The sequence below is a fragment of the Schistocerca gregaria genome, chromosome 8, assembly GCF_023897955.1.
Source record: "Schistocerca gregaria isolate iqSchGreg1 chromosome 8, iqSchGreg1.2, whole genome shotgun sequence".
NCBI lineage: Eukaryota > Metazoa > Arthropoda > Insecta > Orthoptera > Acrididae > Schistocerca > Schistocerca gregaria.
Window position 1 is genome coordinate 236799593 of NC_064927.1, and position 24562 is coordinate 236824154.

Consider the following 24562-nt stretch of genomic DNA (forward strand, 5'->3'; position numbering starts at 1 on the left):
CAAATGCTCTACCTTTCTTTCAGGAGTGCTAGTTCTGCAAGGTTCGCAGGAGAGCTTCTGTAAAGTTTGGAAGGTAGGAGACGAGGTACTGGCAGAACTAAAGATGTGTGGACGGGGCGTGAGTCGTGCTTGGGTAGCTCAGTTGGTGATTTTTTAGTTATAGGATGAAAAGTGGCGGTGGCACTTAGGAGTTTTTTTAGTTCCATTTTCAGAAGGGGCTTTTTAAGGGAAATTACTAAAAAAGGGTATTAAAAAGGGGGGTAACAACAAAAAATAAAAAAAAAAAATAAAAAAAGGGGTAGCGTCTAAAAAAGAAAAAACAAAAAAAATAAAAAAACAAAAGAGGGGGTAGCGTCTAAAAAAAGGGGTAGCGTAAAAAAAAGGTTGGTAGAGCACTTGCCCGCGAAAGGCAAAGATCCCGAGTTCGAGTCTCGGTCTGGCATACAGTTTTAATCTGCCAGGAAGTTTCATATCAGGGCACACTCCACTGCAGAGTGAAAATCTCATTCTTAAAATAATAATGTTCAAAGCTATATAAAATTGTGCAATATATTTTCTGTAATAAATAAATTGCTACATGAGATAGGCCCTAACTCACGAAACGTGTGAAACGGAAAAAGAAAGAAAAAAAGGTGTTTTTCTAAGGTGAATGAGAAAAGAAACAAATTTGTTGGCAGTGATTGTCGTAGCTGGTGTTACCAGGTAGCCTAAAAGTGTTGGAGCTCAGAGCGGCGCCTGGAGGGGCGACAGCCTCGGCAGCGGGGCGGGCTCAAGGCGTCAGGGAGTGAAATTGCCCCGCGGTGCGAGCCGGCGCCCACAGTCTCCTCCTAACAGCGGGCGCGCGCATTAAAACACACCCCCGCGGCGCTTTGTAGCTGCCGGCGCCCTGCTAGCCTGCGCACTACATGTAGCCAAATGCCAGCCCCAGCTACCTGCCGTATGATTGTCAAACGTTAACACTGAAAGCCTCTACATCGGACTGCTGTCGATTAGACTGCATAGAACACGTTCTACACTCCTGGAAATGGAAAAAAGAACACATTGACACCGCTGTGTAGGACCCACCATACTTGCTCCAGACACTGCGAGAGGGCTGTACAAGCAATGATCACACGCACGGCACAGCCGACACACCAGGAACCGCGATGTTGGCCGTCGAATGGCGCTAGCTGCGTAGCATTTGTGCACCGCCGCCGTCAGTGTCAGGCAGTTTGCCCTGGCATACGGAGCTCCATCGCAGTCTTTAACACTGGTAGCATGCCGCGACAGCGTGGACGTGAACCGTTTGTGCAGTTGACGGACTTTGAGCGAGGGCGTATAGTGGGCATGCCGGAGGCCGGGTGGACGTATCGCCGAATTGCTCAACACGTGGGGCGTGAGGTCTCCACAGTACATCGATGTTGTCGCCAGTGGTCGGCGGAAGGTGCACGTGCCCGTCGACCTGGGACCGGACCGCAGCGACGCACGGATGCACGCCAAGACCGTAGGATCCTACGCAGTGCCGTAGGGGACCGCACCGCCACTTCCCAGCAAATTAGGGACACTGTTGCTCCTGGGGTATCGGTGAGGACCATTCGCAACCGTCTCCATGAAGCTGGGCTACGGTCCCGCACACCGTTAGGCCGTCTTCCGCTCACGCCCCAACATCGTGCAGCCCGCCTCCAGTGGTGTCGCGACAGGCGTGAATGGAGGGACGAATGGAGACGTGTCGTCTTCAGCGATGAGAGTCGCTTCTGCCTTGGTGCCAATGATGGTCGTATGCGTGTTTGGCGCCGTGCAGGTGAGCGCCACAATCAGGACTGCATACGACCGAGGCACACAGGGCCAACACCCGGCATCATGGTGTGGGGAGCGATCTCCTACACTGGCCGTACACCTCTGGTGATCGTCGAGGGGACACTGAATAGTGCACGGTACATCCAAACCGTCATCGAACCCATCGTTCTACCATTCCTAGACCGGCAAGGGAACTTGCTGTTCCAACAGGACAATTCACGTCCGCATGTATCCCGTGCCACCCAACGTGCTCTAGAAGGTGTAAGTCAACTACCCTGGCCAGCAAGATCTCCGGATGTGTCCCCCATTGAGCATGTTTGGGACTGGATGAAGCGTCGTCTCACGCGGTCTGCACGTCCAGAACGTACGCTGGTCCAACTGAGGCGCCAGGTGGAAATGGCATGGCAAGCCGTTCCACAGGACTACATCCAGCATCTCTACGATCGCGTCCATGGGAGAACAGCAGCCTGCATTGCTGCGAAAGGTGGATATACACTGTACTAGTGCCGACATTGTGCATGCTCTGTTGCCTGTGTCTATGTGCCTGTGGTTCTGTCAGTGTGATCATTGATGTATCTGACCCCAGGAATGTGTCAATAAAGTTTCCCCTTCCTGGGACAATGAATTCACGGTGTTCTTATTTCAATTTGCAGGAGTGTATGTTCCGACGCCGCTATACTCCTCACTCCACGTTAAATGTGTCATTATCCTTTCCTTTGACGTTGCCAAGCGAGGTGGCTCAATAGTAAGCCAGTCGACTCGTATTCAGAAGGACGGCAGTTCGAATGAACGGCCAGATATGAAGTTCAAATTTCAGAAATTTCCCTAAGAAGTGCAAGGCTGATTTCCTTTCACATCCTACCCAAATATGTCTGTGGACTGCTTCTAATGATCTCGTCATCAACTGAAGGTGTAGCCCTAACCTTCCATATTTATTCCACTGACACTAGTGTTGCGTTTTTGTGCCATTAACTTCCGTGATTCATTGTGTCATGCACAGTAGCGGGTACTTACATTACATCGAGTATTCGAATTTCTTAGGGTTTTTTGTAATTTCCTGTCAGACAGGATTCGTGATTTCCTGTCAGAAAAGGTCACAGTTCGTAGTAATAGAACGGAAAATCGCCGAGAAAAACAAAAGTAATACCGGGCGTTCCCCAAGGAAGTGTTATAGGCCCCCTGTTGTTCCTGATCTATATTAACGACATGGAGACAATCTGAGTAGCCCTCTTAGATTGTTTGCAGATGATGGTGTCATTTACCGTCTTGTAAAATCATCAGATGACCAAAACGAATTGCAAAATGATTTAGGTAAGATATCTGTATGCTGCAAAAAGCGGCAGTTGAACTGAATAAAGAAAAATGTGAAGTTATTCACATGAGTATTAAAAGATAGACCGGCCAGTGTGGCCGTGCGGTTCTAGGCGCGTCAATCTGGAACTGCGAGACCGCTACAGTCTCACGTTCGAATCCTGCCTCGGGCTTGGATGTGTGTGATGTCCTTAGATTAGTTAGGTTTAAGTAGTTCTAAGTTCTACGGGACTGGTGACACAGCTGTTAAGTCCTATAGTGCTCAAAGCCATTTGAGTTATTAAAAGAAACTCGCTAAATTTAGATTACGCGATAACTCCAACAAACCTGTACTAAATAATTAGGGATTACAATTACAAAAAACCTAAATTGGAACGATCACATAGATAACGTTGTGGGTAGAGCAAACCAAAGACTGCGATACATTGGCAGAAAGTTAAAAGGTGCAACAGGTCTACTAAAGAGAGAGCTTACACCACACTTGTTCAAAAATGGTTCAAAAAGCTCTGAGCATTATGAGACTTAACTTCTTTGGTCATCAGTCCCCTAGAAGTTAGAACTACTTAAAGCTAACTAACCTAAGGACATCACACACATCCATGCCCGAGGCAGGATTCGAACCTGCGATCGTAGCGGTCGCGCGGTTCGAGACTGTAGCGCCTAGAACCGCTCGGCCACTCCGACACCACACTTGTCCGCCCTATTCTGGAGTACTGCTGTGCAGTGTGGGATCCGTATCAGGTGGGACTGACGAATGACATCGAAAAAGTACAAAGAAGGGCATCTCGTTTTGCATTATCGCTAACTAGGGGAGATAGTGCCAGAGACTTGATACGTGAATTGGAGTGGCAACCATTAAAACCAAGGCGTTTTTCGTTGTGACGGGATCTTCTCATGAAATTTCAAACACCAGTTTTCTCCTCCGATTGTGAAAACGTTCTGTTCGTACCCACCTACATGGGGAGAAATGATCATCGCAATAAAATAAGAGAAATGAGGTCTCCCACAGAAAAATTTAAGTGCTCGTTTTTCCGGCACGCCACTCGAGAGTGGAACGGTAGAGAGACAGCTTGAAGGTGGTTCATTGAATCCTCTGCCAGGCACTTTATTGTGAATAGCAGAGTAATCACGTTGATATAGTTGTAGAGATTCGCAAATCTACCTTTGCTGTCTTGTGCGTTGCCACAAATTTTGGATATTTTATTTAGAAACTCTACCCATTCCGTAAATTTTACAATTATTTAGTCAAATGTCAAATGTTTGGCACGTTTGGCTTTGTTAAACAATTTTCTTCAGCTGATTTTCTCTGATTGGTGACCTTTAATTGTTACTTATAATTCTGAGGACTCCTACGATGATACTAGTATCTTTCAGAAATACAACATATAGGTATCTCTCGTTGGATTTCATATTATGATCAATTACTCGAACACCTGTGATATCGCAGAATGATTTTCACTAGACTTTTGGTATCAACTGACATCATCTAATGAACCAGCGGTTAATATTGTTACGCCTGTGGACAATGCCAGTACACGTCTGCAGATCTGTTGTTGTGATGTTATTTGCAATTGCTGACATTATGACGAAAAGATAATGTGAACGACATGAAATGGTTTTACGTACACACCATGTTTTTGGTGCGTTTTTCTGCTCCAAGCAACCTCCCGAGTAATCGTTTGCAATTATAACTTCAGTGAATATGTCTGACATGGATGATTTGTTTGTACAGCCTTTCAGATAATGTTAACCTATAATCTCCGTATACAGGTCGACTAAAGCTGATATTTTAATCGAAACTAGTTCCAAGAATAAAGGAGGTATCTTTGAAGTAAAGCACATTTTTGATGTTTAATGATGGCGTTGTACAACAACGTTTCGTTGCAAATTAACTTGTAAACAAAAAAAAAAAAAAACAGCAGTTGAAATTATAGGAGGTAGTGGAAGAGAGAGGAAGAGGTATTCTTATCACAGCACTGCCTCGCAACACGATCGAGTCTTGCACTATATCAGCAGATTCATAAAGCTCAAAAGATGGTTTGAGCGCCATGGTTCCTTAATACACCCGTGTCGTCCTCCAACCTTCGAATAGACCTACTAAGGCAGTTCAGTTGGTAAGTTCTAAAACAGCAATCCAAATATAACATATTCAATCCCCAATCGGTCTTAGGATTCGTTCTGTCTTTGATCTCTTCTTTCACTTATGGTAATGATTTGTGAATGTGAAAAATGGTTCGTATCTCAAATTAAACCGTAGGTCCCTATAACTGGCGGATAATTAAATTCGCAGCTCAGAGGAGGACAGTGTCATACCAGCTTCACCAGGACCACGGCTATTAAAGCACTGTAATGCTCAAACCGGTCTTCGGATAGATACAGCTTTATTGTTAGACTACACTTAATGCTCAGCCTCTGAAATCGAAGAATGCGTAGTTTAAAAAGTAATGTGATGATAAATTATCACGCTTACATGTAATGTTAGTGACTACCTAATGATTTATCATGGTATTTGAGTTTCATGATGGAACGAAAAATTCATGTGTAGGGTTATAAATGCGTAGAATGTAGGTAACATTCAGACCTAGTTTATTAACGTACCATCATTTATGTAGTGATGTCTTCAGAGTTCCCAGTGCCATATAGAAGTGCTCTAGCACCGTTTGCTCGGTGCAGTGACACTGTCGGGCCATGAGGCAATTCGCCACTGCCAACTACTGTCACAGATATTACACGCAAACTCTCAAGACTGTACCGGCAATATTCGTCACATTACGTCACCTCACTAATTATAATATTCTACACTATTTTAAGTCACTGCGGCATTCTCCTTCTTACTACAGTAGAACGTTTACTAGTGATGTTACTCGTGATTCTGTTTATCTCCGCTTTTGGTGACGTAGCCCCGTAATACTTAATTCTGATAATGCAATATGCTGTAGTAAAAGCATGTGAATGTACACTGACGTGACAAACGTCATGGGGTAGCGATATGCACATATATAGATGGCGGCAGTATCGCGTACACACGATACAAAAGAGCAGTGCATTGGCGGAGCTGTCGTTTCTAATCAGGTAATTCATTCGAAACGATTTCCGATGTGACTATGGCCGCACGAAGGAATTAACGCATTTTGAACGCGGAATGGTAGTTGTGCATGTGACATTCCCTTTCGTAAATCGTTAGGGAATTCAATATTCTGAGATCGACAGTGTCAAGAGTGTACCGAGAATACCAAATTTCGTGCATTACCCCTCACCACAGACAACGCCGTGGCGGCTTTCACTTAAGCGACCAAGAACGGCAGAGTTTTTTTGATAGAGTTGTCATTGCTAACGGGCAACACAGCGTGAAATAACCGCATAAATCAATGTGGGACGTGCGATGAACGTTTATCATAGGACAGTGCTACGATATTTGGCGTTAATAAGCCATGGCAGCAGACGACCAACTCCAGTGCCTTTACTAATACTGCGACATCGTCTGCAACGCCTTTCGCCGGCAGCTGTGGCCGATTGGTTCTAGACTCTTCAGTCGGGAACCGCGCTGCTGCTGCGGTCGCAGGTTCGAATCCTGCCTCGGGCATGGACGTGTGTGATGTCCTTAGGCTAGTTAGGTTTAAGTAGTTCTAAGTCTAGGGGACTGATGACCTAAGAAGTTAAGTCTCATAGTGCTCAGAGCCATTTGAACCATTTTTTGAGCAACGCCTTTCCTGGGTTCATGACCATGTCAGTCGGACTTTTAGACTCCCGATTTCAGTTGGCAAGAGCTGGTGGTCGGATTCGAATGTGGGCGGACTCCACGAAACCGTGGACCCAAGTTATCTACAAGGCACTGTGCAAGCTGGTGGTATCTTCATAACGGGGTGGGCTGTGTCTACATGGAATGGACTGGGTCCTCTTGTCCAGCTGAACGATTCATTGATTGTAACCCGCTATTTTCGGCTACTTAGATAATAGTAGCAGTCATTTATGGTCTTCAAGTTCCCAAACAACGATGGAATTTTTATCGATGACAATACGCCATGTTCCTGGGCACAGTAGTTCGCGATTGGTTTGGAGAACATTCTGGACAGTTTGAGCGAATAATTTGGCCACCCAGATCGCGCAGCATCTATCCCATCAAACGTTTATGGGACATAATCGAGAGATCAGTTTCTGCATAAAATCGTTCACTGGCAACAGTTTCTCAATGCGGACGGCTGTTGAGGCAGGAGACTTCCAACGGCTTGTGGAGTCCATACCACATCTAGTTGCTACAATACACCGGGCAAAGGGATGCCCGGCACGATATTAGGAGGTATCCCATGACTCTCTCTCACCTCAGTGAAAACTCTGTCGAAACAGGCCTCGGAAGGCCCAACAAGAGCTGGCCGCGGTGACCGAGCGGTTCTAGGTGCTTCAGTCGTGACCGCGTGACTGCTACGGTCGCAGGTTCGAATCCTGCCTCGGATGTGGATGTGTGTGATGTCCTTAGGTTAGTTAGGTCTAAGTAGTTATAAGCTCTAGGGGTCTGATGACCTCTGATGTTAAGTCCCATGGTGCTCAGAACCATTTGAGTCATTTTGAGCCCTATGAAATGGACCGACCGCCGTGTCATCCTCAGATGGTAGGCGTTAGTAGATTCGAATATGGCGTGGTTTTGTAGTTAGCACACCGATCTCTTGGGCGTTATCAGTTTTCGTGACCGGAGCTGCTATTTCGCAGTCAGGTAGCTCCTTAGTTGGCCTCACAGGGACTGAGTGAATCACGCTTGCCAACAGCGCTTGGCAGTAATATATACTGAAATATCACTAAAACTACACATCGCATCAGAAAAAAAGTTATAATTACAATTTGTTTGTCTCGGAGAGGGACATCCAACGATACCACACTCGACCCGCCACCCACCCCTTACATGGATGGCGGGCAACTTTGAAACCTTGAATGGGAACCCCTGCTTTTTACTGCAGATTACGATTCCAAGCAAAATCTACTTACGTTTTGTCTGAAACATTTTTTTCGTTTCGCCACAGATGGCTCTGTAATCGGAGGAATAGAAATGGGTACGCAATCGTAATATACGACATGTTATCCAGTGGCCCTTGAATATCGAACCTGTTCTAAAATACTGGATAAGTATCCGGCCCTATTAAGACCTAGGGTTGAGATGCAGCGTGAGCCATCGCTGGATATTTGAGGGTACAGGACGCACTTTTAATGACATATGTGTGGTACCGTACTGCCTTTTCCAATTATCCGACTGGAGTTTGTTAGTGGTTCAGCCAAGGTACGTCCTCTTTCTCTATGCATTCATCACTGCCATTTTGCAGTGTGCAGTTCTTATTGCAAGAATGTACAGTGTTCCCAATGAGCGGATAGATTATAGTATATATTGGGATTTTGTCTGTATTTTGGATAATGACGCTAGATGCCAAATTTTGTCTAACCATCTAGCTCCAAACTAAGGTTTTGGGAAGGATCACTTATTGAACACCGAGCGAGGTGGCGCAGTGGTTAGCGCACTGGACTCGCATTCGGGAGGACGACGGTTCAATCCCGTCTCCAGCCATCCTGATTTAGGTTTTCCATGATTTCCCTAAATCGTTTCAGGCAAATGTCAGGATGGTTCCTTTGAAAGGGCACGGCCGATTTCCTTCCCAATGCATCCCTAACTCGAGCTTCCGCTCCGTCTCTAATGACCTCATTGTCGACGGGACGTTAAACACTAACTACCACCACCACCACTTATTGAACTCTTTCGGCTGGTTCTAACCCGGCCGAGCTAGTTTGGTCGTAAATAGTAGCGCCATTTTGGTCAATCGACCGTTTTTTCTCGATGTCAGGGGTTTTAAATAGGACCCGAGATGAGCAATCGCTCTCGCTGTTTATCTGAACTTCGAGAGAAGCAGGCACGCTTTCTCTGTCTGTGTAGTTAGTCCCCTGACGTCAACAATGTGCAATTTAAGCACCATGTGCGTCGACATTCATCCGAGTGCTGCTACCAGTTTTCAACAGGCACTCATTTCAACAACATGTAGCTCGATAGTCGTTGCTCGTTTAGCTAAATTAGCGAAGATGAGCCGACTGTACAATCGTCACCGAACCACACAGTTGTCCATACCTCCACTCATGTAACGCTAAATGTCTTATTACTGTTGTCCTTCTGTGACAATATCTCTTTCGCTCATCTCATCATCGAGTGTCTTTACATTGAAGTGACAAAAATCATGGAATAGCCCCTAACATCGTGCCGGACCTTCATTTGCCCAGCTTAGTGCAGCTGTTCGACGTGACATAGACTCAACAAGTTGTTGGAAGTCGACTGCAGAAATATTGAGCTATGCTGCCTCTATTAGCCATCCATAATTACGGAAGTATTGCCGATGCAGGATTAGGTCCACGAACTGACCACTCTATTATGTCCTGTAAATGCTCAATGGGGATTTATGGCCGGCAGGAGTGGCCGTGCGGTTCTAGGCGCTACAGTCTGGAACCGGGCGACCGCTACGGTCGCATGTTCTTATCCTGCCTCGGGCATGGATGTGTGTGATTTCCTAACGTTAGTTAGGCTTAATTAGTTCTACGTTCTAGGCGACTGGTGACCTCAGAAGTTAAGTCGCACAGTGCTCAGAGCCATTTAAACCATTTGGGATTTATGTGGAGTGATCTGGGTGACCAAATAATTCGCTCGAATTGTCTGGAATATTCTTCAAGTCAACGGCGGACAGTTGTGGCCCAGTGACATGTTTGGTAACATGAAATCCATGAATAGCTACACATAACTATTTCCAGTCAATGATCGCTTCAGTTGGACCAGAGGACCTAATCCAATCCATGCAACCATAGCCCACACCATTACAGGGCCATCATCAGCTGGCACAGTGCCTTATTGATAACTTGCGTCCATGGATTCGTCGGGTCTGTGTCACTCTTGAATCCTACCATTAGCTATTACCAACTGAAATCTGGACTCACCTGACGAGGCCATTGTTTTCTAATCGTCTAGGGTCCAACCTATATGGTAACGAGGTCAGGTTTGGTGCTTCAGGAAACATCGTGCTGTTAGCAAATGCACTCGCCTGTATCGTTTGCTGCCATAGCCCACTGACGCCAAATTTGGCCGCACTGTATTAATAGATTTGTTCGTCGTACGTACCACATCCATTTCTGCGATTATTTCACGCAGTTTTGCTTGTCTGTTAGCACTGACAGCTCTACCCAAACGTCGCCGCTCTCGAGTGTTAAGTGAAGACTGTCGTCCACTGCATTGTCCATGGTGAGAAGTAACGCCTGAAATTTGGTACTCTCGGTACACTGTTGACACTGTGGGTCTCGGAATATTGAACAACCCTACGATTTCCGGAATGGAATTTCCCATGCATCTAGCTCCAGCTACTATTCCGCGTTCAGAGTCAGTTAATTCCCACCTTGTGGTCATAATCAAATCGGAAGCCTTTCAGCATGTGTCACCTGGGTCCAAATGGCATCGCCGTCAATGCGCTGCCCTTTTATATTTTGTGTATGAGATACTACCGCCATCTGTATTTGTGCATATGGCTGTCCCATGAGTTTTGTTACGTTACTCTATTTCTGGTGATTTGTATTCTCCATTTAACTGTTCAATGAGTCCCTGATTTACCAAACGTTTATGCTGAACAAATTAAGCACTCTTGTCACCTAGATTACATTTGTCAAACTGTGAGCTACTTTATGTTTCTAACTGAACAATATAGATGTTTCCTTTTATCCTGTCCTAGATCACGTCAGACATTAGATAGTTTCTCAACTTAGCAGAACGAAAACCATAAGGAAGAAAATATTTGGATAAACGACCTTAGCGGCATTGACTGTTATGCACTGTTTTTTTTTTTTTTTATTTGCATATGAATTTTTCCCAGAGTGTAATGATTTTGATATGTTCTCGGGTATTCTTCCGGTTGGCCGTTATCCAAATGGTGCTATAATTCAGCAAACTGATTTGTTCAGTCTTCAGGCAGTCCTGATGGCTTCAAGAAGGGGTGGGCTTATCATTATCGTGAGTGTCCCACACGCTGAATGAATAGTTTTACTATGTTAGTACACTTACATTATGTACTGAAATTAACCTATCTCGTTTACACCTTGTATTTATTTACCTAAAGCAGAAGTAACTTACTGGTACCGCGCAAGGATCACGTATCACATTTTAAAAGCAAATTGCGCAGCTAGTTATTAAAAGTTGCAAATATGTAGACTGCAAACTAATCTTAACCTTTTACGATAAAATATTGTATAAAGCGATGCTATGGCAATAATGATTCCTCAAAGTTAAAAGTTCGCGAGATATGATCATTTATCCCATCTTTTGTTACACGCAAATTAACTGTAAGATGCCAAAGATCTACGTAATCGATTGTCAGAGGTGCTGTGAACAAGAGAAAAGTCAACTTCAGGGATATCGTTGATATATCATAACATTTATATTTTTTATTTATTTTTTATTTTCTATTTTTCATCCCTAAATTTTTTTCTTTCATTAAAAAGTTTCTATCTTTTTAGGGTATAGCTTCCTTACAGTCTGAGTGTGTATTAAACCTATGTAACGAAAGAAATCTAATTTAAAATCCGTTGGAATACTTCACCTTCTTCTTTGCTGTGCTTCTTTGGGCTTTGATCTTGGTAAGATAACAAATTTTATTATTTTCCTTTAAGGTTAAGGCTTTACATGTTCTAGTGTAATTATGCCTTAATTTAGCCTTTCCTACAGAGAATTAATTAGCGCCACCGCCAACTGATTCCACACAATTTAACAACCAAGCAAATCTCCACCACTTCAGACGTTGGCGACTACCGCTAATTCTCAATATTCGTTACATAATTAGTTGGAAACTTGAGTCAGCTTAATATTAAGTGAATGTTAGTGCTGTACGCTTTCTCGTTCATCGATTACTTAAAACTTCGTAAATGAAAAACTGAGTTCCATTAACTACATCATGTCAGATTAAGTGCAAAGTAACTCGCCAACAACTCTAACTACCCGTTTATATGAACTTAATCCCTGCTATATCAACAAAATTTAGTATTGAGTACATTATACACACTGAAGATAAATTCATAATCCTCCATTCACCACGAGACGACAGCACTTTCACTAGGAATGGTTCTGTGTGTAACACCTACTTTGCATCGGAACTAAACGTAAATTATGCCGATCTCAATACTATACTCCACACAGCAAATATAGTTGTTTTCGAGTTGATATAGATAAGTGAACCGTTCACGACCCTTTGAGGTTTTACTAAATTAATATTACTAAATTTATATACAGCATCCTTAAAGGAACAATATACACTTACAACTCATTGGAACCGTGTGAACTCATTATAGACATACATTTTAACTTGACCGTACAATCCTAAAAACTAAAGCAAAGTTTTCAGGGTGTCTGAATCAGCTTCAGCCTGGCAACTTAACTAGGCCAAGATCAATATTGTACTCCCATGCTATACCTCAGGGACCATTAAAACTTGGCGAACAATGCTTTCACTGCAGCCGTAGGCTGCGGGGGTAGATTATTTTTTACAGCCACGGAGTTTCAGTCTAGCTTTTACTCTAGGCTCCCACAGCTTGTGGTATCTTTCCCCTTCTATTAGCTATAACATTAGTCACTTACGGTTGATCAGTAAATAGGGCTAGGTGACAGTTTTTGCCCGTGGCCAACGTCACCCAAATTATCGCACGTTAAATTAATGTGTGAGCCGGAGTTATTGTTGACTGTCTGCTAGGTCCGTGTGTTCTTCTATCACGTGTCACCGGTGTTATCTCCGGAATGTGGCACTGCGAATAAGAGGAAACATGTGGTTTACACTCAATGGGGCTCCAGCTCATTTGAGTCATATTGGTAGACGTGCAGTAGGTTAAACCTTATATACAAAGACAAGTAAATAAGTTTTCTAGTTCCACAGCCTCGGCACACTAGAAAATTATTTGTTCCTAATGTAGGGACCCATCATCAGAGTTATACGAAATCCTGCGAAAACATTGCGCATCGTCCTCGGATGCTGTAGAGAGTGCAACGAAGCATATTCCGACTAGTGCATACGTTTACAGAAGCACAGAAGCAAGGGAAAGACATCTTGAAATTGTTCTGATATTACACGTATCGTTGGAGTTTCATTTAGACTGCGTTCACATGCACACTGCCACTTCTTTATGTTTATTAGTTCGCAGATTCTTCTTTATTAAGATAGAACAAGAGCAAGAAATAATGACTTCTTGTTTAACAAATCGCACTAAAGTCTTTATTATCGTCGATGGTTTCTACACTGCTTAGACAACCAGCGATTGTGTTTAATAGAGCAATCACTTAAATATACGGGATCTTTGGATTTTACGTTGTCATTCAAATACAAACTTCCGACTTGAACGTTATTTGTACAGTGAAGAGCCAAATGAACTGGTACACCTGCCTAATATTCTTTCGGGCCCCCGCGAGCACGCAAGTGCCTTAACAGGAAGTAGGATGGTCTTGAATAATGCCTGAAGTAGTGCTGGAGGGACTTGACACCATGAGTCCTACAGGGCTGTCCATAAATCCATAAGAGTACAAGGGGGGGGGGGGGGGGGGGGAGAGATATCTTCTGAACAGCACGTTACAAGGCATCCCAGTTATGCTCAATAATGTTCATGTCTAGGGAGCGTGGTGGCCAGTGGAAGTGTTTAAACTCAGAAGTGTGTTCCTGGAGCCACTCCGTAGCAATTCTGGAGGTATGGGGTGTCGCAGTAATTAATTTAATTTGTGGTAAGGTCTTGTGGGACCAAACTGCAGAGGTCATCAGTCCCGAAGCGTACAAACGACGGGGGGAGGAACACTGATCGTGACAAGGCACCTCGGACGGCGCAGCTACCCCGCGCGGTGGTGTCGCATTGTCCTGCTGGAATTGACCAAGTCCGTCAGAATGCACAACGGACATGAATGGATGCAGGTTATCAGACAGGATGCTTACGTACATGTCACCTGTCGGAGCAGTATCTAGGCGTATCATGGCTCCCATATCACTCCAACTGCACACGCACCACACCATTATTGTGCCTCCATCAGCTTGAACAGACCCCTGTTGACACGCAGGATCCATAGATTCATGAGGTTGTCTCCATACCCGTACACGTCCATTCGCTCGTTACAATTTGAAACGAGACTTGTCCGATCAGGCAACATGTTTCCAGTAATCAACAGTCCAATGTTGGCGTTGACGGGCCCAGGAGAGGCGTAAAGCTTTGTGTCGTGCAGTCATCAACGGTGCACGAGTGGGCCTTCGGCTCCGAAAGCCCACGTCGATGATATTTCGTTGAGTGGTTCGCACGCTCACACTTGCTGATTGCCAAACATTGAAATCTGCAGCAGTCTGCGGAAGGGTTGCACTTCTGTCACGCTGACCGATTCTCTTCAGTCGTCGTTGGTCCCGTTCTTGCAGGATCTTTTTCCGGCCGCAGCGTTGTCGGAGGTTTGAAGCTTTACTAGGTTCCTGACATTCACTGTACACTCGTGAAATGTCGTACGGGAAAGTCCCCACTTCAGACTTCGGAGTTGATGTGTCCCATAGCTCGGTCGCCGCCTATAACACGACGTCCGGCGTTACTGACCATAGCGCCGTATTCTGCATGTTTTCATATCTCTGTATTTGAATACACATGCCTATACAGTTTCTTTGGCTCTTCAGTGTAGTTATTTTCAGTTGGATGAAGTTAAAATAGTCTGCAGTCAGCTTCCAATAGCAATTATACTGTTGTATAACATTTACAAGTTTCAACAAACAGGCGTTGAACAAAAATGCGAAGACACTTTGTGAAAAGCGATCTTGAGCATAAGTACGTATGGTAACCAGGCCAGCAGAACGGCACCTATACAGTGTCATAAATATATTGCGAGTGTAGTCGTGGTCAGAACAGCGTTCTTTATAGTTGTGAGAGTATTGTGTCTGCGCTAAGTGAATTCGAACGTGGGAGAATTGATGGCGCTCTTAAAATTCGTGCCCCCGTAACCAAGGTAGCCCACGCGTTGGTTGATTCAAGAGGCACCGTATCGAAGGCTTATACCGCTTACAGGGTAAACAGAAAAATATATCCACTAAGTAACAATGCAGACGAAAGTATGTGATGATGAGTGATCGTGACAGACGGTCATTGAAGAGGGCCGTGACTGGAGCACAACTTCTGCAAAAGTCACTGCAGAGCTAAATGTCGCAGTCGCATCAAGGGAGCTACACACCAAGCAGGGAATCGGAGTAGGAGCTGGAATTTCAAAACCACTCTTCAGTGATGCACTTGCCCGTAACAGAAAAACATGATGCCGAGACCATAAAATCTGGACTACAGAACAATTGAATAAAGTCTCAAGTAGAGCGTAGCTTTCTAAAAGATTGAAAAGGGCACAGGTCATCCCCGTTTTCAAGAAGGAACGTCAAACAGATGTGGAAAACTAGAGACCTATATCTCTAACGTCGATCAGTTTTAGAATTTTGGAACATGTATAATGTTCGAGTATAATGACTTTTCCGGAGACTATAAATCTGCTCTGTAGGAATCAGCATGGGTTTCGAAAAAGACGATCGCGCTATTCGTCCGAGAGACTCAGATTGCCATAGACACGGGTTCTCACGTAGGTGCCGTATTTCTTGACTTCCGCAAGGCGTTCGATACAGCTCCCCACAGTCGTTTAATGGACAAAGTAAGATCATATGGACAATCAGACCAATTGTGTAATTGGATTGACGAGTTCCTAGAAAACAGAACGCAGCATGTCATTCTCAATAGAGAGAAGTCTTCCGAAGTAACAGCGATTTCAGGTGTGCCGCAGTGGAGTGTCGTAGTACCATTGCTATTCACAATATGTATAAATGACCTTGTGGATGACATCGGAAGTTCACTGGGGCTTTTTGAGGGCAATGCTGTAGTATATCGAGAGGTTGTAACAATGGAAAATTGTGCTGAAATGCAGGAGGATTTGCAACGAATCAATGCATTGTGCAGAGAACGGCAATTGAATCTCAATATAGACAAGTGTAATGTGCTGCGAATACATAGAAAGAAAGATCCTTTACCATGTAGCTACAATATAGCAGGTCAGCAGCTGGATGCAGTTAATTCCATAAATTATCTGGGAGTACGCATTAGGTGTGATTTAAAATGGAATGACCACATAAAATTAATCGTCGGTAAACCAGATGCCAGACTGAGATTCATTGGAAGAACCCTAAGCAAATGCAGTCCGAAAACAGAGGAAGTAAATTACAGTACACTTGCACGCCCACTGCTTGAATACCGCTCACCGGTGTGGGATCCGTAGCAGATGGGGTTGATAGAAGAGATAGAGAAGTTCCAACGGAGAGCAGCGCGCTTCGTTACAGGATCGCGAAAGCGTTACGGAAATGATAGATAAACTCCAGTGGAAGACTTTGCAAGAGAGACGCTCAGTAGCTCGGTACGGGCTTTGTTGAAGTTTCGAGAACATACATTTACAGAGGAGTCAAGTAGTATATTGCTCCCTCCTTCGTATATCTCGCGAAGAGACCGTGAGGATAAAATCAGAGAGATTAGAGCTCACACAGGGGCATACCGACAATCTTTCTTTCCACTAACAATACGAGACTGGAATAGATGGGAGAACCGATAGAGGCACTCAAGGTACCCTCCGCCGCACACCGTCAGGTGGCTTTCGGAGTATGGATGCAGATGTAGATGTGTCTAGTTTCACACTGTTCCCAACACTGGCAGACTGAAACGTGGCGGGGGTTCGATTGTGATTTGGGGAGTCTTCATTCCATGGGTGTCTATGTTGTCTGATCAAGTACATCCCGCTGTTACACTGTTTGTTCCTCAGTGGAGATGCTGTGTATCAAGGCGACAGGCCCCCTGTTCCAAAAGTTCGTGTCGTTCAGGATTTGTTTTGTGAGCACGTAGATGAATTGTTTCATATCCACTAGCCACCACATTCGTATTATTGAACATTTGCAGTCTACTTTGGAGAGAAGGGTGCGTGATATCGCTATCTGTATCCATTGTCATGCCTTGCACTTGCCACTACTTTTCAGCAATAATGTTGTAAGATTCCTACACCGTATAAGACATTGTAATATGTTGTGTTTTTGGTGTTCCATAGTTTCTGTCTACCCCCTGTATTTGTCGATCTATATTTAAAAAATCAGATATTTTTAGTTTAGCAATGTCCCTAGTCTTTACTATTTGATTTCTGTTCCTTTTCAAACTCAACAAGCGTATTAAATATTCATGACCAAACAAATTATCGTTTTTATATATGATTTGAGAAATATTCTTTTGGTAGTAGTCCGTCGCCGTGGTGATCATTTAATCCAATGACGTGAGATTCCGATGCCACGCGAAGAACGGCCATCAGCTCTTACCCGATCTCTGCGTAGCAACTGCAACAAGGAAACACAAAACAAACGCTTCGTAGTTTTATATTAATCATATCGTGGAGGTGAAAAAAAAACACCGTGGTAGAGCATTGATTCATTACAATATTCGTTACCAGTTTTTCACTTGACAACTTTGTAAAATTTTGCTTCTTTAACGGTCCGAAAACAGAGTGTTTTCGTTGTTGTTCTTGTGGTCTTCAGTCCTGAGACTGGTTTGATGCAGCTCTCCATGCTACTCTATCCTGTGCAAGCTTCTTCATCTCCCAGTACCTACTGCAACCTACATCCTTCTGAATCTGCTTAGTGTATTCATCTCTTGGTCTCCCTCTACGATTTTTACCCTCCACACTGCCCTCCAATGCTAAATTGGTGATCCCTTGATGCCTCAGAACATGTACCACCAACCAATCCCTTCTTCTGGTCAAGTTGTGCCACAAACTTCTCTTCTCCCCAATCCTTTTCAATACTTCCTCATTAGTTATGTGATCTACCCATCTAATCTTCAGCATTCTTCTGTAGCACCACATTTCGAAAGCTTCTATTCTCTTCTTGTCCAAACTATTTATCGCCCATGTTTCACTTCCATACATGGCTACACTCCATACAAATACTTTCAGAAACGACTTCCTGACACTTAAATCTAAACTCGATGTTAACAAATTTCTCTTCTTCAAAAACGCTTTCCTTCCCATTGCCAGTCTACATTTTATATCCTCTCTACTTCGACCGTCATCAGTTATTTTGCTCCCCAAATAGAAAAACTCTTTTACTACTTTAAGTGTCTCATTTCCTAATCTAATACCCTCAGCATCACCCGACCTAATTCGACTACATTCCATTATCCTCGTTTTGCTTTTGTTGATGTTCGTCTTATATCAGCCTTTCAAGACACTGTCCATTCCATTCAACTGCTCTTCCAAGTCCTTTGCTGTCTCTGACAGAATTAAAATGTCATCGGCGAACCTCAAAGTTTTTATTTCTTCTCCATGGATTTTAATATCTACTCCGAATTTTTCTTTTGTTTCCTTTATGGCTTGCTCAATATACATATTGAATAACATCGGGGAGAGGCCACAACCCTGTCTTACTCCCTTCCCAACCACTGCTTCCCTTTCATGTGCCTCGACTCTTATAACTGCCAATTGCTTTCTGTACAAATTGTAAATAGCCTTTCGCTCACTGTATTTTACCCCTGCCACCTTTAGCATTTGAAAGAGAGTATTCCAGTCAACATTGTCAAAAGCTTTCTCTAAGTCTACAAATGCTAGGAACGTAGTTTTGCCTTTCCTTAATCTTTCTTCTAAAATAAGTCGTAAGGTCAGTATTGCCTCAGGTGTTCCATTGTTTCTACGGAATCCCGGAGGTCGGCTTCTACTAGTTTTTCCATTCGTCTGTAAAGAATTCGTGTTAGTATTTTGCAGCAGTGGCTTATTAAACTGATTTTTTGGTAATTTTCAAATCTGTCAACACCTGCTTTCTTGGGATTGGAATTATTATATTCTTTTTGAAGTCTGAGGGTATTTCGCCTGTCTCATACATCTTGCTCACCAGATGGTAGAATTTTGTCAAGACTGGCTCTCCCAAGGCCGTCAGTAGTGCCAATGGAATGTTGTCTACTCCGGTGGCCTTGTTTCGACTCAGGTCTTTCAGTGCTCTGTCAAACTCTTCACGCAATATCATATCTCCCATTTCATCTTCATCTAAATCCTCATCCATTTCCATAATATTGTCTTCAAGTACATCGCCCTTGTATAGACCCTCTATATACTCCTTCCACCTTTCTGCTTTCCCTTCTTTGCTTAGAACTGGGTTTCCATCTGAGCTCTTGATGTTCATACAAGTGGTTCTCTTATCCCCAAAGGTCTCTTTAATTTTCCTGTAGGCAGTATCTATATTACCCCTAGTGAGATAAGCCCCTATATCCTTAGATTTGTCCTCTAGCCATCCCTGCTTAGCCATTTTGCACTTCCTGTCGATATCATTTTTGAGACGTTTGTATTCCTTTTTGCCTGCTTCATTTACTGCATTTTTATATTTCTCCTTTTATCAATTAAATTCAATATTTCTTCTGTTACCCAAGGATTTCTACTACTTGGTCCTCTGCTGCCTTCACTATTTCATCCCTCAAAGCTACCCATTCTTCTTCTGCTGTATTTCTTTCCCCCATCCCTGTCAATTGTTCCCTTGTGGTCTCCCTGAAACTCTGTACTACCTCTGGTTCCTTCAGTTTATCCAGTTCCCATATCCTTAATTTCCCACCTTTTTTAAGTTTCTTCAGTTTTAATCTACAGGTCATAACCAATAGATTGTTGTCAGAGTCCACATCTGCCCCTGGAAATGTCTTACAGTTTAAAACCTGGTTCCTAAATATCTGTCTTACCATTATATAACCTATCTGATACCTTTTAGTATCTCCAGGGTTCTTCCATGTATACAACCTTCTTTCATGATTCTTAAACCAAGTGTTAGCTATGATTAAGTTGTGCTCTGTGCAAATTTCTACCAGGCGGGTTCCTCTTTCATTTCTTAGCCCCAATCCATATTCACCTACTATGTTTCCTTCTCTCCCTTTTCCTACACTCGAATTCCAGTCAGCCATGACTATTAAATTTTCGGCCCCCTTCACTATCTGAATAATTTCTTTTATCTCATCATACCTTTCTTCAATTTCTTCGTCATCTGCAGAGCTAGTTGGCATATAAACTTGTACTACTGTAGTATGTGTGGGCTTCGTATCTATCTTGGCCACAATAATGCGTTCACTATGCTGTTTGTAGTAGCTTACCCGCATTCCTATTTTCCTATTCATTATTAAACCGACTCCTGCATTACCCCTATTTGATTTTGTGTTTATAACCCTGTAGTCACCTGACCAGAAGTCTTGTTCCTCCTACCACCGAACTTCACTAATTCCCACTATATGTAACTTTAACCTATCCATTTCCCTTTTTAAATTTTCTGACCTACCTGCCAGATTAAGGGATCTGACATTCCACGCTCCGATCCGTAGAACGCCAGTTTTCTTTCTCCTGATAACGACATCCTCTTGAGTAGTCCTCGCCCGGAGATCCGAATGGGGGACTATTTTACCTCCGGAATATTTTACCCAAGAGGACGCCATCATCATTTAATCATTCAGTAAAGCTGCATGCCCTGGGGAAAAATTACGGCCGTAGTTTCCCCTTGCTTTCAGCCGTTCGCAGTACCAGCACAGCAAGGCCGTTTTGGTTATTGCTACAAGGCCAGATCAGTCAATCATCTAGACTGTTGCCCCTGCAACTACTGAAAAGGCTGCTGCCCCTCTTCAGGAACCACACGTTTGTCTGGCCTCTCAACAGATACCCCTCCGTTGTGGTTGTACCTTCGGTACGGCTATCTGTATCGCTGAGGCACGCAAGCCTCCCCACCAACGGCAAGGTCCATGGTTCATGGGGGGAAGGGGGGGGGGGAGTTTTCGTTACATTTGTTTATATCAAATTGTTTCCTCGGTTTGATGTGACGAATCGGCCCACAAAGTTTATACAAGTAGTATGAATCCTCTCAAACAGTCTATTGTCAGACAGTGAACAGATATTTAGAAAACATCGTTATTGTGAAACACGTTTTATTGGCAGAACACTTAGAAAATGTAACAGATCTACTAAAGAGACTCCCTACACTACGCTTGTCCGTTCTCTTTTGGAGTATCGCTACGCGTTTTGGGATCCTTACCAAATAGGTTTTACGGAGTATATCGAGAAAGCTCAAAGAAGAGCAGCATGTTTTGTATTATCGCGAAATAGGGGAGACAGTGTCACGGACATGATACAGCATTTGGGATGGACACCATTGAAATAAAGGCGTTTTTCTTCTCACGAAATTTCATTCACCAACTTTCTCCTCCGAATGCGAAAATATTTTGCTGACGCCGACCTACATAGGAAGAAACGTTCATCATAGTAAAATAAAGGAAATCAGAGTTCGCACGTAAAGTTAAAGACGTTTGTTTTTACCGCGCTCTGTTCTAGAGTAGAAAAAAATAAAGTTCAAATGGCTCTGAGCACTGTGGGGCTTAACTGCTGTGGTCATCAGTCCCCTTGAACTTAGAACTACTTAAACATAACTAACCTAAGAACGTCACACACATCCATGCCCGAGGCAGTATTCGAACCTGAGACCGTAGCGGTCGCGCGGTTCCAAACTGTAGCACCTAGAACCGCTCGGCCATTCCGTCGAGAGTAGAATAATAGAGAGTTATTGTGAAGGTAGTTCGATGAACCCTCTGCCAGACAAGTGTGATTTGCAAAGCATCCATGTAGATGTAGATGCATTTCATATACACTGTATCTCTGAGTAAATAGTATAACTAATGGAGAAGAGCTATTTTGAGACAGCCAATAATGAGGTCTGTCATTTGACTGATGACTGCGTAATGTTATTTCGGTTGCGTTATTTTAATCTATAACTTACAATATTTGCACTGGCACGTTGATATTATACTGTGTCTTGTTGAAAAGACAATTTGTTTGATAATTTTGTAATATATTTAATTCCGAACTGTGTTTTCTTTTGTAGATGGTGCTCGTCAGATGAGTGCCCTGGGTCCCAGCCGAAGTTCTACATCGGAAGAAGAAGTCGTGGAATTTTGTTCAGCTAGTATACTGTTATGGAGAGGGCTTTATGTAACAACAGTTAGCAGCCGGAAACTAGGATGTCTGCAAGTATCGAGAATGTTGTCGATTTTTTGTCATCTTATTTGCCATGTCATTGTTGAGGAAAATTGATTTCCCACCCTCGCATAATATAGCTTTAAGAGAGGTAGAAGATCAAAAATTCAGTCCTACATTGCTACCGACTGGCGAAGTTGTGGAAAGTTTTATGTTAAGAGCGGCGTACGAGTGTCCTCCGTTGTTAATGATCGCGGGTATGAGCGAAAAAAATCATAGCTACTTTGCTTTAGGGTTTATGAAGCAAGTTTTTGGCTGCTTATAAGTGCAAATGCATAGCGTGTTTCTCTTGTATTGTCGCTCCTACGCAGCAGGCTCACTTACGTACAGCGTTCCGCTCAGAATTGTGCCTGTCATAAGCGTATCAATACAGAGTAATAGTCGGAAAGAGCGTGAAACATAGAATCATGTGTATTCCAGTGAGTATACTTGGTAACATTCTTTCGGTAATATATCACGATGGGCTGTGAGTTCAGTTCTGAAGAAGTCGTGTACCTCCTCTGCCCGTGTGTCTTCCACTGGCCGCTGGATGTTACGACTAACCTCAGCGACTGCTGGTTCCATATTTGTGTATTACCAAGAGAATGTTACCAAGCATTGCTTAAAGCCTTCGTCCCATGTCTTCAAGGGGTCGCCATCGTAGTCAACTTGGAGACAAGGACGGGAGTGCGGTATTTGTTGGAAATGGTGCAAGTAGGGCTAGGTCCCGTCTACGCGGAGCTTTCTGGTCTCCACGTTTGACGCTCCTGAACCCCAATGTCCAATTCCTTGGCGAATTTGAATCAGATTCACATTTGGTTTCATGTCTCTCGTACTTGCGTTCGCGTGCAGTGTCACTTTTCGCAACTATTTTCAGTCCGAAAGTTTTTGCAGTGCGGACCGTATTATTCTTCATGTATTTTTGCCCCCCTTTTTTTTTTTGTAATGGTTCGGAAATATCATTCGTTACCGAGTAAGAAGTTTCTTCTGTCGCTGTTTACCGGCAGTCTCTTTGGTTACGGCATTCCAGTTCGGGTAATGCCTGTTGTAATAAATATGTTTATAAATATTTTTATATATTATATAGATAACGTGAAATATTGAAGCCTTCGTTCTTCCGCGAGCAGACCGACCGTGGCGGGAGTTCGCCAGGGGCAACCCTGGCCCACCGGATCCGGCAGTTGCGCGGTGGAACGAGAGAGCGGTATTTGAAAGGAGTTGGTGCAAGTGGGGCGGGTTTTCCTCTTTTATTTTTTTTTATTTTTTTTTTTCTCTTGTACTCGCATTCAATTTCCCGAGCCCCGATGTCCAACATCCTCGGTTATTGATATATTAAAGTTTATTTTATATATATAGAAAGGCTTTTGTAGGCTTCTGGTTGAAGCGTATTTATTGACATTTTTGCTTGCGTGTAAGTAACAGCGTCAGCTGGAATGCTGCAGAGAAGAGCGCGACTCACGTGTAGGTTTATTTCCGTTGGTCCCTGCTGAATGGGTTGTCGTCTCGTGTTTGCCGTCAGCTTCGTAGTAGAGGATACATATGTGCTAACATTTTGTTAAGAAATTCAGATGGGAAGGACGTAGAATTCACCGTACGGTAGCAATGAACGTCGCTGGTCTGTCCTAGGTCGATGTTTCTAACATATTTCTGAAGACAACGTACCTCTTTATTCCATTTAAAAGAAGGAACAAAAATAGGCAACATCGATACTGTGCAGAGCATCCGATCACGTCTACAAAAATGAATTGGCAACAATAATAAAAGTTTAGGTTATCCGCTGGAAGCACTAAATTCTCGTGTAAATTATAATTTCAGTTTCGCCAACTTGTTCCTAAAAACCTTTTTTTGTAAAAATTCAAATAAAATTCTTTCAACACACACCTGTCTGTTTTATTTAAAGTACCAAGTATAACGACTGCATAGACAGCACCTCTTTTTTACCCACTCTGTAAAACAGTGCACAATCAAGAGGGATAGGGTAGGTGGGGTAAAATTACGCGTGGGGCAAGAATACGCATCAAGCTTCCAGGTCGCTAAAGCAGAATTTCACCATTCTCCCACCAGGCAGTGCACTGGTCGTCATTCCCTCATTTCTATTCTGGAACCTCGTGCTGTCAATCGCTTACAGCTGGGAAAAAGGCCGTCCGTACCTTTTGTACTTCTCGATGTAAAATTTTGAGTGTTGGGTGAACCTCAATCTATTTAAAAATTAGACAGACTCCGTATCGGAACCTGCTACTACAAGCTTCCAGTATCCTTCCTGATCTCCGTGACTTCACTTGTGACCGTTATCTGCATATTGCCGAAAAAGAAAATAGCGGAATGGAATAAAAGTACGCAGGTCTAATGAGGTAGAAGTTCGCAATGACAACCTGTCTTTATTGACAACCTGTACTT

The 24562-nt window shown here is 43.5% G+C and overlaps 1 protein-coding gene and 1 non-coding gene across 10 annotated transcripts in view; both read left to right on the forward strand.

Annotated features, from left to right (window-relative positions):
* LOC126284740 (uncharacterized) overlaps positions 1-24045 on the forward strand; it is a 624884-nt gene extending 600839 nt beyond the window's left edge. For all 9 annotated transcript variants that reach the window (XR_007551535.1, XR_007551537.1, XR_007551536.1 and 6 more), the window contains one exon: positions 22035-24045. The gene's annotated coding sequence lies outside the window, so the exon portion shown is untranslated. The remainder of the gene's footprint in view (positions 1-22034) is intronic.
* Positions 8563-8635, forward strand: Trnaa-cgc (transfer RNA alanine (anticodon CGC)). The gene has a single exon. It is a non-coding gene; the product is annotated as a tRNA-Ala (tRNA).
* Positions 24046-24562: the final 517 nt, after the last annotated feature.